This window comes from Scardinius erythrophthalmus (assembly GCF_964197995.2).
Source record: "Scardinius erythrophthalmus genome assembly, chromosome: 12".
Classification (NCBI taxonomy): domain Eukaryota; kingdom Metazoa; phylum Chordata; class Actinopteri; order Cypriniformes; family Leuciscidae; genus Scardinius; species Scardinius erythrophthalmus.
In genome coordinates this window covers 42,844,259-42,862,270 of record NC_138232.1, presented here as the reverse complement: position 1 = coordinate 42,862,270, position 18,012 = coordinate 42,844,259, and the positions used below count along the sequence as shown (strand labels likewise).

At 39.6% G+C, this 18,012-nt stretch overlaps 1 pseudogene across 1 annotated transcript in view; it reads left to right on the top strand.

The window, feature by feature from the left end:
* LOC308699955 (NACHT, LRR and PYD domains-containing protein 3-like) overlaps positions 1-17,739 on the top strand; it is a 44,298-nt pseudogene extending 26,559 nt beyond the window's left edge. The window contains exons 7-10 of the transcript XR_014032259.1: positions 10,763-10,936; positions 14,409-14,455; positions 14,597-15,167; positions 15,643-17,739. The product of XR_014032259.1 is annotated as an NACHT, LRR and PYD domains-containing protein 3-like (transcript). The remainder of the gene's footprint in view (positions 1-10,762; positions 10,937-14,408; positions 14,456-14,596; positions 15,168-15,642) is intronic.
* The last annotated feature ends 273 nt before the right edge of the window (positions 17,740-18,012 follow it).

Here is an 18,012-nt window from a genome sequence, read left to right as displayed (position 1 = left end):
TCATGTTTATTTTTCTTTATTTGGCAAAAAGCACAACACTTTGTTTTTATTATGAGCATACACAAAAAAAAATACACACTAAACAGGATCGATTGATGTATAACACAAGCATATAAGATAAAAATTAATATTTTTTTTTTATTATTTTTTTGCACTCATACGGAAAAAAACGAGCCTATCGCGCCGGCGCGACAGCCGACCTCAGGGGGTTAAAAGCCGATGAAAGTCAGCTAATAGGATTTTCACGTGATTTTTGGAACCTTCAAGATGCGAATAAACCATAAACCAAAGGGTCTAAAATATTTTGGGTTTTTGACACTACATACCTTTTAACTAGCCTTTCAAAGCATTTAAACACCAAAGAGGTCAGTGCAATTGGCTGATAGTCTCTAATGGTTTTTTGATTTTAGGAAAAGGTATGATAGTTGAAGTTTTCCATATAAGTAGTACTATGCATTGTTTTAAAGATCTTTGGAATAACAAAGTAAAAACCGTGGATAATTGCTCAGCACAGTTTTTACACTCATCCACAGATGCTGTCAGTCCCAGGGCTCTTATGTGTATTGCAACTCTGAAACATTGTCTTTACATCAGTCTCTTAGATGGTAAAGTCATTAGTTAAAGTTTCTTTATCACTATTATTATCCTCATTATTCCCCTCAAAACATGAAAAAAACTGATTTAACCTATTTGCTAGCTCCAGATCCCCGCTTTTGCCATCTGTAATTGTCATATTTATGTTATACTTTCATTGCCTTTTTTATGTGGTACACTAATCATTGTCATAATACCTTCCCATGCCTGTTTAGAATTTCCCTGTGACATTTTAGCTTCAATTTTTTATTTATATAGGGCCTTATCTACTTTAATTTGTCTTTTAATTTCCCTTTGAATGTCCCTTTTAGCTAAAACCTCATTATTAAAATATGCTACCTTCTTCTTATTTAGTAGTTGTTTAAAGCCACACTAGGTAGGAATTCCGTTTTGGTCAAACAACGACCCCTAGAGTCGCTGTGGACTACTTGTATTTAACGTTACTGTCGTTAATACCACTCACGCAGAGCGGTCTATTCACTCACGGCCTGATACCCTCCCCCCTGTATACCGGTCCCTGTTCAGTCGGATGGAAGCTGTAACGAGTGGAAATAAGGTGTGTCCCCTTTAAGAGCTGCGCGCGCCCTGTTTAACTTTCGGCGGTCTGTATTGTATGTGCGCCTTGAACATTCCGTAAGCGGATTGTTTCTGTTTGATGCTCATTCGTGTCCTATTTTTGTCTATCAAGTAATGCTGTGGACGGTAAAACGTGTGACAGGCAGTTACACGAGTTCGATTGGGTAATAACAGAGACAATTTATATAAAAGGACTTTGGTAATAAACACAACGCGTTTCAAATCGTCGGACATCGAACATCGAGCTAGCCTCCGAAGATGTCTAAGTTACTAATCCATGAACAAGAACGCCAGGTGCTTTTTAGCTCACACCAACGAGTGAAAGCTTCTCCGAGTGATATACAATATAAGCATACTTACAAGTCCAACAGCATGTGAGGACGTGTTGGGGGAAGTGAGGTAGCCTATGCCGTAAAGCAGTCGAATTTTGTAGTTCTTTCTGTGCGCGGGGGGTTACTACCCGAACCCTGAAGTTTAAAAGTACGATTAAAAACTATACAGACCCCGCCAGGCTATGGCAGACATGTCATTCAACCTATTGTAAGTCGATGTACCATCACAAGAGTCTTGGAAATATATTATGAAGGTTGAAAAGTTACCTAGTGCTGCTTTAAGTTCCTTTGATACCCATGGTTTATTATTTGGAAATAATTTATACGTTGGGTAGAACTGACTCCACACAAAAATGTATATGATCAGAGAGCACATTTGTGTGAGTATCCAGATCAGGGGATTCAAATGTTTCCCACAAAGTACACTCAAAACATCATTGAAGGCACATAATACTCTCTTCATTCCAAATCTTTACAGTCTCAATCTGAGGCTTTTCTCTGTCAAGAAGTCTGATAAGTCAAGATGACGGGTCAGACTAAGAGCGGTTCATAAACCCTTTATGATAGAATCAAAAACGTGGCCCGTGACGTCGCCCGGCATGGTGCAGCCGGGGCCCCACCCTGGAGCCAGGACCGGGGTTGTGGCTCGTATATGAGCGACTGGTGGCTGGGCCTCCCCCCATGGGGCCCGGCCAGGCTCAGCCCGAAGGAGCGACGTGGGGCCGCCCTCCCGCGGGCTCACCACCTGCAGGAGGATCCGTAAGGGGACGATTGGGCGGCAGTCGAAGGCGGAGGCCTCTACAACCCAATCCCACAGAAACTAACTCCGACCCCTTTGGGCTATTCAGGGACATGGAAGGTCACCTCGCTGGTGGGAAAGGAGCCTGAGATTGTGCATGAGGTTGAGAGGTACCGACTAGAGATAGTTGGAAGGAGTACAAGGAGGTGGAAGGAATACTTGTCCTCAATCCCACCGACACGTCTTCCATTGAGGAAGCAGAGGCTGAGGGCTTGGAGGTAGACTCATCCATCACCCAAGCTGAAGTCACAGAGGTAGTCAAGAAGCTCCTCGGTGGCAAGGCAACTGTGGCAAGTACCTCAAGTCTCTGGATGTTGTGGGGCTGTCTTGTGGGGCTGTCAGGTGCCTAAACGGTGCCTGAATAGATACTTTAAAAAAAAGATAGCCCTTAAAACGATGGTGAATGAGATTAAAGAACTTTTTTTTTAGTCAAGTCAAGTCATCTTCATTTATATAGCGCTTTTAACAATGTAGATTGTCTCAAAGCAGCTTTACAGAGATAAGCGTATAATTTAAGGTAACAGAGATTGTTTCGGCTTTACAGCAGAGTTAAGTTATTTCCATCTAAAGTTAGTTTTAATTGATTTGCTTCCGTCGTAATGATCATTTGTTATTAAATTAGGGGCCGCTAAGACGACACCATTCTCTCTACACAGACTTTAAACGCGAACCTGTGAGAAACGCTGATGGCGTTCACATGCGCATTTAGAATGGGTTCTATAGTTATGTGCGTTTGAATATATGCAGGTTTGGAATTCCCTACAAGCCAAGCCTAAATAAAATACTTGTCTTTCCTTATAAATTTTGATAAGGAATTTTATTTTATTTGTTGCCTTGGGGTAGGACCGCGAGACGAATTTTCCCGACAACGCCTTATCTGTAGAGTGGTAGTGGGATCCTCCATAGGGAGAGACTAGTTGGCACTTCAGCACTGCGTTGTCATCGGTCAAGGCGAAGGTCCTTCGTCAGATCTGGATACGGCCTGGATCCGGCAGGCTGCAGGAAAACCTCGGGATAAACACAGACACTAAAATTAGCGTAGATGCCATTCTTCTCATGATGTAACGAGTACATCAGGATTTTTGGGAAGTGTTCCCGGTTCCGGCTGACCTACTATATGCAGCCTAACATTAAATTATAGAAGTCTATAATGTATTATGTGAAAGCTAGGTCAAAGAGATGTGTCTTTAATCTGGCTTTGAACTGACAGAGTGTGTCTGCTTCCCGGACAATGGTAGGAAGACTGTTCCAGAGTTTTGGTGCTAAATAGGAAAAGGATCTACCGCCAGCAGTCGATTTTGATATTCTAGGTATTATCAACTGGCCGGAATTTTGAGATCGCAATAGACGTGACGGACTATAATGCGTTAAGAGCTCGCTCAAGTACTGCGGAGCTAAACCATTCAGTGCTTTGTAAGTAATCAGCAATATTTTAAAATTGATGCGATGTTTAATAGGGAGCCAGTGCAGTGTTGACAGAACCGGGCTAATATGGTCATACTTCCTGGTTCTGGTAAGAACTCGAGCTGCTGCGTTTTGAACCAGCTGTAGTTTGTTTATTAAGCGTGCAGGGCAACCACCCAGTAGAGCATTACAATAATCTAGCCTTGAGGTCATGAACGCATGAACTAATTGTTCCGCATTTGTCAATGAGAGCATATGGCGTAATTTAGATATATTTTTAAGATGGAAAAATGCAGTTTTACAGATACTAGACACGTGACTTTCAAATGAAAGATTGGTATCAAAGAGCACACCCAGGTTCATAACCGACGACGAAGACTTAACAGAGCAGCCATCAAGTGTTAGACAGTATTCTAGATTATTACGTGAGGAAGTTTTTTGTCCAAATATTAGAAACTCTGTTTTTTCAGAATTTAGAAGTAGGAAATTACAAGTCATCCAATTTTTTATATCCGCTATGCATTTCGTTAATTTTGTGAATTGATAAGTTTCGTTAGGTTTTGAAGAAATATACAGCTGAGTATCGTCAGCATAACAGTGGAAGCTAATGCCATGTTTCCTAATGATATCTCCTAAGGGTAGCATGTACAGAGTGAACAGCAGCGGTCCTAGTACTGAGCCTTGTGGTACGCCATACTGAACTTGTGATCGATGAGACATCTCATCATTTACTGCTACAAACTGATAACGGTCAGATAAGTATGATTTAAACCATGCTAGTGCATTTCCCGTAATGCCAACATAATGTTCTAATCTATTTAAAAGAACGTTGCGGTCGATGGTGTCAAATGCAGCACTAAGATCGAGTAACACTAATAGCGAGATACAATCACGATCGGATGATAAGAGCAAATAATTTGTGACTCTAACGAGAGCTGTTTCGGTACTATGGTACGGTCTAAATCCTGACTGGAAATCCTCGCAGATATCATTTCTTTCAAGAAAGGAACACAGTTGTGAGGATACTGCCTTTTCTAATATCTTTGACAGTAAAGGTAGATTCCGCCTGTAGATCGGCCTGTAATTGACTAATTATGAAGGATCAAGTTGCGTTTTTTTAACAAGCGGTTTAATCATAGCCAGCTTAAAGTTTTTTGGTACGTATCCTAGAGACAAAGACGAATTAATGATATTAAGAAGAGGATCTATGACCTCTGGAAGTATTTCTTTCAGTAGCTTAGTCGGTATAGGGTCTAACATACATGTTGTCGATTTAGATGATTTAATGAGTTTAGTAAATTCTTCCTCTCCTATAGCAACGAATGAATCAAATTTTTCCTCAGGGAGACTACAATACACTGCCTGATGTGATACTGTAGTAGACGGTTGCATAGTTATAATTTTATCCCTGATATTATCAATCTTATAAGTAAAGAAGTTCATAAAGTCATTACTGCTGTGTTGCTTGGAAACTTCGGTGCTTGAAGCTTTATTTTTCGTTAGTTTAGCCACCGTTTCAAATAAATACCTAGCAGCTTTTAAAGCCTCTCTGTAAGTAATTGAGCTCTCCTTCCATGAAATGCGAAATACCTCTAGTTTTGTTTTCTTCCAGTTGCGCTCCATTTTTCTGGCTGCTCTCTTAAGGGCCTGAGTGTGCTCGTTGTACCACGGCGTTGGACTAATTTCTTTAATCTTCTTTAAGCGCAACGGAGCAACTGTGTCTAAAGTGCTGGAAAAGAGAGAGTTAAACGTTTCTGTTGTAATATCTAGTTCTTCTAAGCTATCCGGGATGCAGAGATGATGAAACTGATCAGGAAGATTATTAATAAAGCAATCTTTAGTAGCAGAAGTGATAGGTCTCACATATTTGTAACACGGAGTCGGCTTTGCAGCCTTGGCTAAATGCAAATTACACGAGACTAGGTAATGATCTGAGATGTCATCGCTCTGCTGCAGAATTTCAACGGCATCCACATCTATTCCGTGTGATAATATTAGATCTAGAGTATGATTACGACGATGAGTAGGTCCTGACACGTGTTGTCTAACTCCAATTGAATTTACAATGTATTTAAATGCCAATCCCAATGCATCTTTTTCATTATCGATGTGTATATTAAAATCACCAACAATTAGTACTTTATCTGCAGTCAATATTAATTCTGATAGAAAGTCCGCAAATTCTTTGATAAAGTCTGTATGGTGCCCTGGTGGCCTGTATACAGTAGCCAGCACAAATCTCAAACGTGATTTATCGTTTACACTATATATTTTTACATTAAGCACCAATGCTTCAAAATAATTTTTTTTTAATTCTTAAAGTTAAATATATTATAATTTTAGAGTAAATATTTAAATATAAGCAGTCTAAATACAAAACACAACAAATTTACATAACAAATTCCCAATAAAACCTAAGCCACCTAACCCAAATACAATAATTTAACACTAAATAACACTTCAGTACTAATAACAGCAAGCAAAGCAGTCTGTATTCTTGGTATGGTATTTCAGCCCTTCTTTTTAAAATGTTTGCCTTCTCTGGCCAAATATGACACCTCTCCTGACTTACTGCATGTCCTGCACAAGGTGAGTGTTATTTTAGAAGGCATCACCTTAAATGCTGTGAGGCGAAACCCATCATGGTAGAAGAACACCCCGTCATGTTTATCGCATTCAGGATCAACTGAATGCTGGATTTCAGAAATATGTGAAGTTCTCGGCTCTATTGTTACAGTAAACTTGCACAATGTTGTTGAATGAATTATTTGTTTGATGTACGCCGGTCTGTTATTGGATGGACATCGACTTTATATTTTCACACTAAACATGACGTGGAAAAAATAAAAAACTGTGATTGGTTGCGTTACATGTCGGTCAGTCCTTGGCTGATATTTTTTCCCAAAATACATGTAAGTGAATGTGATTTGTCATGTTAGTTGATCTATAATGCCTAGTAATAAGGGGCCTAGTATGCACTGCAGTTCAGAGAATTTAATCTGTCATGCTACAACACGTCAATTCATCCACTTCTCCCGAATTACATTAAAGTGTCTGGTGAAGTGTGAGAAGAATAGAGTCCATTTTATAGTTAGCTAAACAATGTGCATCTAAACACGTCATCAATTTATAATCGAAAGGATTGCTATTGCCACTTCCATAGACACCAGTATGTATTTTACAGACTATAAATGTTGTTTTCCTAGTACCTATGTGTATTTAAATGTCTGAAACCTAAAATAAAGCTTTTATGTGGTTGAAAACACTGAATAGTTGTCATGACACAGCGTTGAGTGTGTCTGTCTCTCTGGGTCAGCATCAGCCCACGCGCAAACGCAGATTTGAATTTAGAAGTTGATGATCAAAAAGTTAACTAGCAATCACATTCGGTGATGATGCTTGCGTCCGTTTCGGAGAACCAGAGGGCAGATATTTTTAAGTGGCACCAAAATGAGGCAACGAGGGTGTCAGGTTTGGGGACCACACTATTTTGTCTCTGCTTTTTGTGGATGATGTTTTCGTGCTGGCCCCATCAGGCCAGGACCTTCAGCAAGCACTTGATTTACCGGTCAATCTACGTTCCTACTCTCACCTATGGTCATGAGCTGTAGGTCATGACCGAAAGGACAAGATCCCGGATACAGGCGGCCGAAACGAGCTTTCTCCGCAGGGTGGCTGGGCGATCCCTTAGAGATAGGGTGAGAAGCTCGGTCACTCGGGAGGAGCTCAGAGTAGAGCCACTGCTCCTCCACATCGAGAGGGGCCAGCTGAGGTGGCTCGAGCATCTATTCCGGATGCCTCCTTGATGCCTTCCTGGGAAGGGGGGATTATGTCTCCTGGCTGGCCTGGGAACACCTCGGTGTCCCCCCGGAAGAGCTGGAGGAAGTGTCTGGGGAGAGGGAAGTCTGGGCATCTCTCCTTAGACTGCTGCCTACGTGAATACCAATGCCATATGTAACTTTAGAGACGGTCCCTAAATGTGTGAATGTCCAATGTCAGGCCAATTTTATGCCAGTATATCACTGTGAAACGCTCAGCAGGAAACTTTGAACGTTAAGGTCATATTCTGAGTCCATCTGCTTGCCTGTAGCCTATATAGTACAGCCTACATTCCAAATAAGGTGCGAGTTTGGTATTTTATCTCACTGTATTAGGCCATTAAGCTACGTTAAGTGTTTTATGTCCAGTAGGGGAAACCTGAAGTTTTGAGGGAAACCATAGTACTGCATGCAGCATATCACCACGATATAAAGTTTAGGCAACTAAACAACCAAGAGAAATATATGTCTATCTCATTTCAAGCGTCAGCGCAGAGCACGAGTAAACGCGATCATCTCTTCCTCAGTTACAGAATAAATATGAATGGACACCTTGAGGTATGTTGAAAGATACAGTATACTTACTGAAAGGTATCATAACTCGTGTAATCACTCAATCAGTGTTTCAGCAATGGAAAGACGTCAATAAAACTGCTTAGTTTGTCACATATTTACATCAGGCAAGTCATTCAGTGCCCATGGCTTGTTGGTTCCTAAAGAAATTAACTTTTGCACTAAATAAATGCACTATATTAGCCTATATATTATATTTTACTTAACCTGTTAATGACATCTTGATTATTTAATGTATGGTTAAAAATCTGTCAGCAATGAAAATGACAGCAACTGTGTAAATTATTATATTTCAATAACGAATTAGAGTAAAAACTTAAGTTAATGCAAAAACTGCCTTATGTGCAGTTTACATGTTTTCAAACAATGTGTTGAGTGTTGATTATTTTATCTAAAAATAAATAGCATCTGAATTTAGGCTAAAAGTCTAGGCTCTGTTGTTATCCTTTAACCCTCTGGGGTCTGAGGGGTTTTTGGGGTCCTTGAGATGTTCTGACATGCCCTGACATTTGTGCTTTTTTCAGTTGCTTATAAACATATTAATGGCAAAGGTGTAAATTCACTCTATTTAGCACAAACAGGGCTTGCATGTACATGTTTGTATTTTTGATAGAATAATGTTTATGCATGTTTTTTTCAAAAACAAAAAACTAAAGTTTCTGAAATAAGGCCATAAAACATATTCTAAATATATGTAAATAAGACTTCTGACTAATGGATGACGTTGCCTAGAATTTTTTCTTCAAAATTATGTGAAAATCATCCTGCCTAATCATTCACATAACACAATACATTGATTTAAATCTTGTAAAACACTTTTTGTTTGGAAAGGCCATACGCGGGTGGGCGTGATTCACACCTGCGGAGACAATGGGGCCCGCATAATGAGGCTGCATACGTAATGAGCCTTTCATTCAGGTGTGTGACTCAGCCACAAGAATGCAAGGACAATATATAACTGGTTTGTTGTTTTTTTCCACAAATTTTGCTTGCAAATTGTACAATATCCAAGGTAAACATATAGAAATTGTGCAGTTAATTGTTCTCATACTGTATTTTCAGATTTGGAATATATTCTCTTCCTAAATGTGTCACTAATAAAGCATAATAAAATGATTTAAAGAGAAGGCTTATAATGACCTTTTAAGATTTTGTTTACATCTATCCTTATATAAATATATATGTTTTTTTTTTAAGGTTATACAATTACAACAACATTTAAAATTGTAACAATATTTCCAGTGTAATCTTTCTTTCTATTCGCGATTCATATTAAAACAGTATTTTTGCCAGCTGTAGTAGCTCCACAACAGCGCGCATCTGTGCGTTCGTTCGTTCATTCATTCATACACAGAAACGCGATCAATATTTAAACAGTATTTTTGCCAGCTGTAGTAGCTCCACAACAGCACGCATCTTTGCGTTCATTCATTCAGATTAGAACAAAGCAAACAGAACTGACCTAATTCCTCAGCAGGATCCGTTTGCTCCTCGAAATGATACTTCCAGAACTTCTGAGGTAAATGTTTGCAGGATTATTATCAAGATAGTATTATTCCTCACAGCATCGTAAAGTACATAAGTCTGAAAGTGAACTCGCGGTGTGTGTTATCCAGCTGATGTGGGCGTTTTACGGGTTTGTTTGGATCGCCTCACATTTGCGTTTGAATAGCGCGCGCTCTCCGTGGGCGGAGCACATTAAAACTTAATGAGCTAAGATGAGAACGACTGACATCTCTCTCTTTGCATGCATATTACATAAACTGTGAATATTTGTTTTTTATAAAAATTACTTCATTTAAAGAAGAGAATTCAAGCTTCATGCCTGTGTGACTGTATGCCTGTTTGACTGAGTATTCGCTGAGTTACAGTTCATTTTCAGACGCGTTTCAGAATTGACTTCACTGACGGAGAGTAGGCAGAACTTGCATCATGTTTATTTTTCTTTATTTGGCGAAAAGCACAACACTTTGTTTTTATTATGAGCATACACAAAAAAAATACACACTAAACAGGATCGATTGATGTATAACACAAGCATATAAGATAAAAATTAATATTTATTTTTTTATTTATTTTTTTGCACTCATACGGAAAAAAACGAGACTGTCGCGCCGGTGCGACAGCCGACCTCAGGGGGTTAATGTTATAGTAATGTGCGGGCTCCCTATTTAGTTAACAGCATTAGCATATCTTTTTTTTTATCCTTGCGAAACGTTTAATTGTAATTGAATTAATTTAAAGGCAAAGACACAATTTGTTCAATAAACCACTGTTTAATTAAAAAAAAAGCAATTTTAGCTTTCTAAACTACCTCACCTTACCGAACCGAGACATCAAAACCGTGGGACGTAACGAATCATCAGTTTTGTGTATCGTTACACCCCTAGTTAATGCAATGCATATTGTTTTCTATTAGTGCAATTCAACAGGCTTTTTTGTTTCAAAAACATTAGGCATTATTTTATGTCCATAAAAGTGCAAACACCTGTTAGTTCTCATTAACCAGAGGCGTTTCCCTTACCATTCAATTCCCTCGCTCTCTACCTGCAGTGGCTTCCAAACCACACCCCCTCTTCCACAAGAACAAATGTGATATTATTTACAGTCTGTCGATCATAATGTTAATGCATGTGTGTAGATGATCTGACTGTGTGTTTCTGTAGGTTGTCTGGCTGTATGGTGACAGAGGAAGGCTGTGGTTATATGTCGTCAGCTCTGAGTTCAAACCCCTCACACCTGAGAGAGCTGGATCTGAGCTACAATCACCCAGGAGAATCAGGCGTCAAGCTGCTATCTGACAAACTGAAGAATCCAAACTGCTCACTCAACAAACTCAAGTACGTGGTGAAAGTTGGATATAGTTATTATTAAATGGGTCATATATTTAATTTTTAAGTTTACTATTTTGTTTATTGGGCAATAGAATAGGTTAACAACGTTATAACTAGGAGTTAAATGGATTGTAATTGATCCGCGATCCATACGAACCAGGCCCAACAGTTTGGCACACATGTGATTTGCAGATTAATTGCAAGTTAAACCACTAGAGTGAACGTTTCTAATTGGCATGTGTTTTGTGTTGCCAGTTTGCACATTAAATCCATTTTAAACCTGTTATCTGTGTGCACAGCCCCACACAGAGAGAGGCATGATTTATATAGTGTGTTCTAAACAACACAGAGGGCCCTATTTTAACGATCTGAAACGCAAGTATCAAGCGGGACATGCAAGTAACTTTGTGGGCGGATCTCGGCGCTGTTGCTATTATACTGGCGGGATAAATGACTCTTGCGCCTGACGCAAATCTAAAATGTGTTGGTCTGAAGTCACTTCATTATTCATAGGTGTGGTTTGGGCGTAACGTGAAATAAACCAATCAGAGCGACATCTCACATTCCCTTTAAGAGCAGGCACGCTTGTTCCATGGCGGATTGCTATTATAATGGCGGATTTGCCAGGAGCGGTTCACAGCCGAGGAGACCGACATTCTCGTCAGGGCCGTAAAACACAGAGAAGTGACATGTATGTTTTCTAAACCTGCAAAATAGCATCAGGGAACTTTTGTGCCGGAACACGCCTCCTCTTTTCGCTAAACCGCCCCTGGGAGCACAAGTGTATTTCCTAGTTTACCGACGTGCGTCTGTGGAGGGAAAAGTCCGCTGTGCGCGGGTGCAAAATAGGAATGATACATGCGTCGGTGTACAAAGTCAATTGCACTGGGTGCAAGATAGGGCCCAGAGACTTGCATGGACTATACATTACATTTATCGCTTCCAAGTTTCCATCTGCCTCCATCACCGACCTTCTCAGCCAGTCCTCCAGCCCCGCCTCTGTTGGAGGTACGCAGCCCTGAAGGTTCCCATCTCCAGAATCGCCATGTCCTGACGTCGGGCCTCAGGTCGAGAAACCTCCATCAGTCCCTGAGTGAGTGGATCCTGTGGCTCTGCCTCCGGCCCCTAATTGTCTCGCTCCATCTCGGCCAGTCGACCTGGCACCTCTGCCCCGGCTCCTCCCACCTTAGGCTCCACCAGACCCCTTCTGCCTTTTGACTCAACCGGGTTCCCTCGTCCCAGCGGCTCCCCCTTGGTCAGACATCACACCATCTCCGCCACAGGTAACACATGTGTCACTGGCAGATTTTCCTCTACGCTCCATTCCTCCACCCCTACGGCTGTGACAGATACATTACACACTAAAGGAAAATCTGCCAGTGACACATGTAGGCCCAGTTTTACAGACAGATTTAAGACAGCATTAGGCATTTGTTCAATTAGGACATTTAAGTAGCTTTTATAAGCTTCAGCGTTCCAAAATGGCTGCCTGTGTGTAGTGTGTGTGTTGTCGACCTCTGTTTTTTTTTCCAGTTTAAAAGGATATCAAAGATTGTTTTTAAGGCTTACGTTTTTTTTTACAAATCTATCACTAATTCATTGCCAAAATGAGGGCATATCTTACACTCGTTTACCTGCTCGGCTGCCAGATGCTGTGGATCCCTATGGACGGCGTGCTTAATGCTAATGAGGGGAGAGAAACACCTGCGTCGTATCTGTGGATTATTCTGAGCGCTGTGACTTTCCTGGAGCCGGTTGGTGGAGATCCTGTCTTGAGGCCTTGGGTGTTTGAGAGGTGCCTTGTTGGTTGGGCGCCCTTTTTTCTGAGGGATGAACCGAGAGGTCTGCGATGTCTGTGGGCTCATGGAAATGGAAAGCTGTCTCCCTATACGACGTCCATCTGTAGGGACAGCCGGCTTAGCACGGAAGAGCTGGTTGGTCTTTCTTTTGCTCTTAATATCGGGCAATATCCATCCTAATCCAGGCCCAGAACTTGCGCAGCTAGACAGAGTTCAAGTAATGGTTTGCGTCTTTTTCACCTTAAAATAATTTTCTCTTGTTTTTTAATCACAGTCTTAAATTATTATTATATTAAAGACATTGTTAATATAGTCCAAGTGACTACAGTGGCTCAATGTTAAGTTTATCAAGCGACGAGAATACTTTTTGTGCGAAAAAAAAAAAAAACTAAAATAACGACTTTATTCCACTATTCATTTCCTTCTCTCTGGGGCTCGAGTTTTTTCACGTAGTATAACTGCGCAGCGCTTCTGTGTTGGGTTTGTTGTGCCTTGTAGGGATATACTTGTAGGGCTGCATAAAATATTAATAAAATTAATAATAATTTTTACTATACAGAAAACTTTTGAGAAATGTAGGCGGAACACTTCAGTATTAGAGGAAAATATATATATGAATTATTATATGTTATTTCAAATGGTTTCAGACATTATGACGTTATAAAATGAGATTGGAGTAAAAACAGGTTGCTTACCTGTCTATAATTCATATATCAACATTTTCCGGTTTCATCCAGTTTCCATGCATTTTCGTCTGGCACCAGTTCAACTAGTACAAAGTGAAGTTTAGGCAACAATAACACGCTAACTAATATAGCTGGTGTGTTTATCGACCCCAGAGGGTTATGCAGGTGGCTCCTTCATGAGCTTTTTCATATGTATTAAGGTTGAAGCTGCCTCCTCCTAATGTCAGGATCTTTAAGAGTCAGCTCACTTATGTCTCGTGAAGTTGTGGCTGCCTCCCTCAGAGTTTGGGGCCTTAAGCTGGAAGCCCATTCATGAACCTTGGCAAAACATTAAGAGTTAAAACTGCCTCCCTTAATATGGGCTCCTTAAGTAGGCAGCTCCCTCATGCCTTGTGCCATGCCTCATCCCTCATTTGTAAAGATTATCATGATGGACAAAATGTATAAGAGTCGTAAGCTTTTGTTGGTCACAGAGTATTTTTTTATTTTTAATGTGACTGCAGAGAGTCAGCTAAGAGATAGAAATGACAGATATGACAATAACACAAAAGATGCTGCTTCAGGAGCTTCTGTCCTGTGATCATCCCAAATTATACAACGAGCTCAAAGATCAGCCGGTGTGCTTGATAGCATGCACATTCTGTCACCATTAATTTACCCTTTATGGTTTTAAAAGAAATTGTCCATGACATTTTAATTGTATTGTCCCAAGTTACAATTTGATTTGAGAATTCTAAAACAACAATTCCAAGTTTGAGTTATATTCTATTATGACCTGTTTCTTTTACTCGCCCTCATGGCATTGAAAACCCGTATGACTTTAGTTTTCACAAAAGGAGATATTTTGAAAAATGGAACAACATCAGGCTAAATGACCGATCATTTTTGGGTGAACTAAGATTCTGTCACAGGACAGATTGTGTGTGTTTTTTTCTTTTACTTTTTTTGTCTTGCCTTAAGAAAATGAATTGGCATCATGTTTGTGTTTTATAGTGTGGATCATTGTGGAGAGTTCAGGATTATACCAGGACCACAAAAATGTAGGTCTACACACAATCATTTACTGATTTTTAATTAATTTTGTATTTGTCTCATTTAGTGATTTTGATTTTTGATTCTTTAAGTGATTATTTTGTTGATTTGTCTCATTTAGTGAAATGTTTCACTCTTCTTGTGTTCAGGGGCCTGTGATCTCACACTGGATCCAAACACAGCACACACTCAACTCAGTCTGTCTGATGAGAACAGGAAGGTGACGTTTGGGAAAGAGAAGCAGTCGTATCCTGATCATCCAGAGAGATTTGATGAGTGTTGTCAGGTTCTGTGTAGAGAGAGTCTGCCTGAACGCTGTTACTGGGAGGCTGAATGGAGCGGAGATGCCTATATAGCAGTGACATATAAAGGAATCCGCAGAAAAGGATTTTGTGACTGTGAGTTTGGATTCAATGACAAATCCTGGAGGCTGAGCTGCTCTTATATCAAATTCATTGTCCGTCACAATAATGAGCGCACTCGTATACCCCCCCACGGTTCATCCTCTAATAGAGCAGGAGTGTATGTGGATGTGTCAGCCGGCACACTGTCCTTCTTCAGCGTCTCTGACACACACACACTCACTCACTTACACACATTCAACACCACATTCACTGAACCCCTCTATGCTGGATTTATGGTTTCTTTGGGCTCTACAGTGTCTCTGAGGGACATTAAACAGCCTCCTGTGAGAAACAACAGTGATACACACACAACTGGGTGAGTGTGACTAATAGTTTGATGTTCTGTTCTTCACAAAAACATCCAAGATAATATATCATATCATATTATCAAGACTACAGTACATATAGTCTTGATACTCGCATTTTTACTAAACAAATTGGCCAACATTCTGTAAATGAAGTTAGTCATTTAATGTTTTTACTTTTAAAAAAAACACTGAATTATAATACTTGTGAGTAATACTTTAGATTATTAATAGAGAATATAGACTTCATGTAGGATAGTTAAACAAAAAAATAAATGCTGTCACACCTGCCAATGGTGAGTGTATTAAAAATTACAGGCCATATATTTTTCCTGCTTGTCATGAAACTGCTTAAATTTGCCTATTTTTATATAAAAAGGTTTCAGTTGCATCATATACTTGCTAGCTTCGGTCTGAACTTTGTCCCCTGTCTGTGCATGAAACACTCTATCTCACTGTTTCATTCTGCCTCTCTCTGTGCTGCAGGGTCTCTAACCTCAAGAAACATCTGGAGAATGATCCTCAAATGACTCCTATCAGAGAGGAACAAACAAGCGTCTCCACTGCAACAACTGAGAAAGACAAGCTGTGTTTGAAGAGTGAGGCACATAAAGCACAATTTTTTGATGATAATTGGAGTGATCTCATTCAAAAAGTTACAAATATTGGGAATATTGCAGATAAACTGCGTCAAAAGAAAATAATTAGTGAGGAAAAATATTCGAAAATTATAGCTTTAAACTGTGCGGGTAATCCTTGCGAGAGCATGAGAGAAATCTGTGACATCTTACGTAGGCACAGTGTCGCTGTGAAAGCTACATTCATTTCAATTCTTCAGAAAGAAGAGTATTACCTTTTAAAACACTGGTCTGATTCTACACCTTGAGCTCAAAGTGCATGAATTTAAAACAGCATGAAAGATAAACAGACTTTTCTAGTGACGATACAGGAAAAATATTGCTAAAATTACCAAAATATACATAGCAGCTATGACTATCTTCCAAAATATTAATTCATACTAATGTTTGTTTGTTTGTTTTTATTGCTGTTTTTGTTGTTGTTTTTTTACTTGGCAGGTAAAATGTCAAAGCAAATTTATAGATACATTTATTCATAATCGTCTAACTATGTATTGCATACTTGGTGAATTGTCAGTGTATAAACGCATGTAAATTATTTTGGATAAAGATTACATATAGGCCTACCTGCAAACCGGACATACGCTGTTCTGATGTTAAAATGGGCCATTCATGAATATCTGAAGGGAACTGACTGTCTTCTGAAAAGTTTAATTGACGTTTTCTTTTCATCTTATATAAAGGGCCCCCGTATAAAGGGCCAGACACATTACACTTTACACGTTACATTGACTTACATTCATGCGCAAGAATGCATGAGATTGGAAATGCATGTGAATTTCACTGTATTACAAAATTCAAAGCCGGTTGTCAATACTGTGTGTGTTCTTGTGTTCTTTGTGAATCGGCATCAGTCGCTGCCCAAGTACTGTTCCCATTCAAAAGTTCACATCTAGCCAAGTACAGTTCAGATCCTCCGGATGTAGATGCATCAGGTGGTTTCATGTGGACTTGAAACAGTTAAGTATCCCACAATGCATCTCGCAATAAACCAGCGAGCTTGGATGCTGCAGGAGAAAACACACATCCACATTTATTTATTATTTGGAGTTGTGTGGTTTGGACGATCACTGGGCGCTCAACGCTGACGTACCCCGCCGAGAACAGCCTTATCTTGCCGAGTCCTTCTGACATTTGTCGCTGGATCTGATGTCTCTGTAGTGTAGGTAAACATGAGATATCATTTGTTTGGGGTATATATAACAGGCATTATTTGTCTCATCTATGTTTTTTTTTTCCCTGGGCCAGGTTTTATAACTTTATATTTTTGTCTTTAACATTGTACTAGAGTGCAGTGCCTTTGTACCGAATTGTTTGCTTGTCTTTATTGCCTATTGTATTAGCTCCTGTTTACATGTATATTACAGTCAGGATAACCAAAGTAGGCATGTATTGCCAAGATGAGCTATGTGAAGTTAGCAAATACACTGCCGTTCCATTTCCAGACTGAACTGCGTCCTTCTGGCCTCGGTCTGAACCACGGATGCAAGTTCGAACTTGGCATACTTTTTATTTAGAAATGCTCATTTTTGGTGAACTTTGACCTGTGAATTCATATCACTTGAAGACCGTGACCAATAGAAGACCTCTTAGCTGAATTAAACGAATGCAAATTTTTGCTGTACAGTGATTGATAGTATTGATGTTATGTTGAATTATGTTTTTTTTTTTAAAAAGACGCCAAATAGTGTGTGAGATCTTCCACCGTTCTTCCACTGGTGTGTACTAATGGGTAGAAGCTGCAACCCATGATGCCAGTTTTTTTTTGTCAGTATGTAAATCCATCAGTATGAAGATCAAACCTGTGTCTTAGAAACATTATAGTGTTTCCAGGAGCAAACATCTGATATTGTCTATGGTTTCTCTCTTTACTCTGCAAAATAATAAATCATGTAAGAATCTCTTTGTGGATGTTGGTGTTTTGCATTAAAGGGATAGTTCACCCAAAAATGAAAATTCTGTCATCATTTACTCTCCCTCAAATTGTTCCAAACCTGTATGATTTCCTTTCTTCTGCTAAACACAAAAGAAGATATTTTAAAGAAGGTTGGTAATTAAACAGTTGCTGGTCCCCATTGACATCCATAGTATTTTTTTTTTTCCTACTATGGAAGTCAATGGGGTCCATCAGTCGTTTGGTTACCGACTTTCTTCAAAATATCTTCTTTTGTGTTTAGCAGAAGAAAGAAAGTCATACAGGGTTGGAACAACTTGAGGG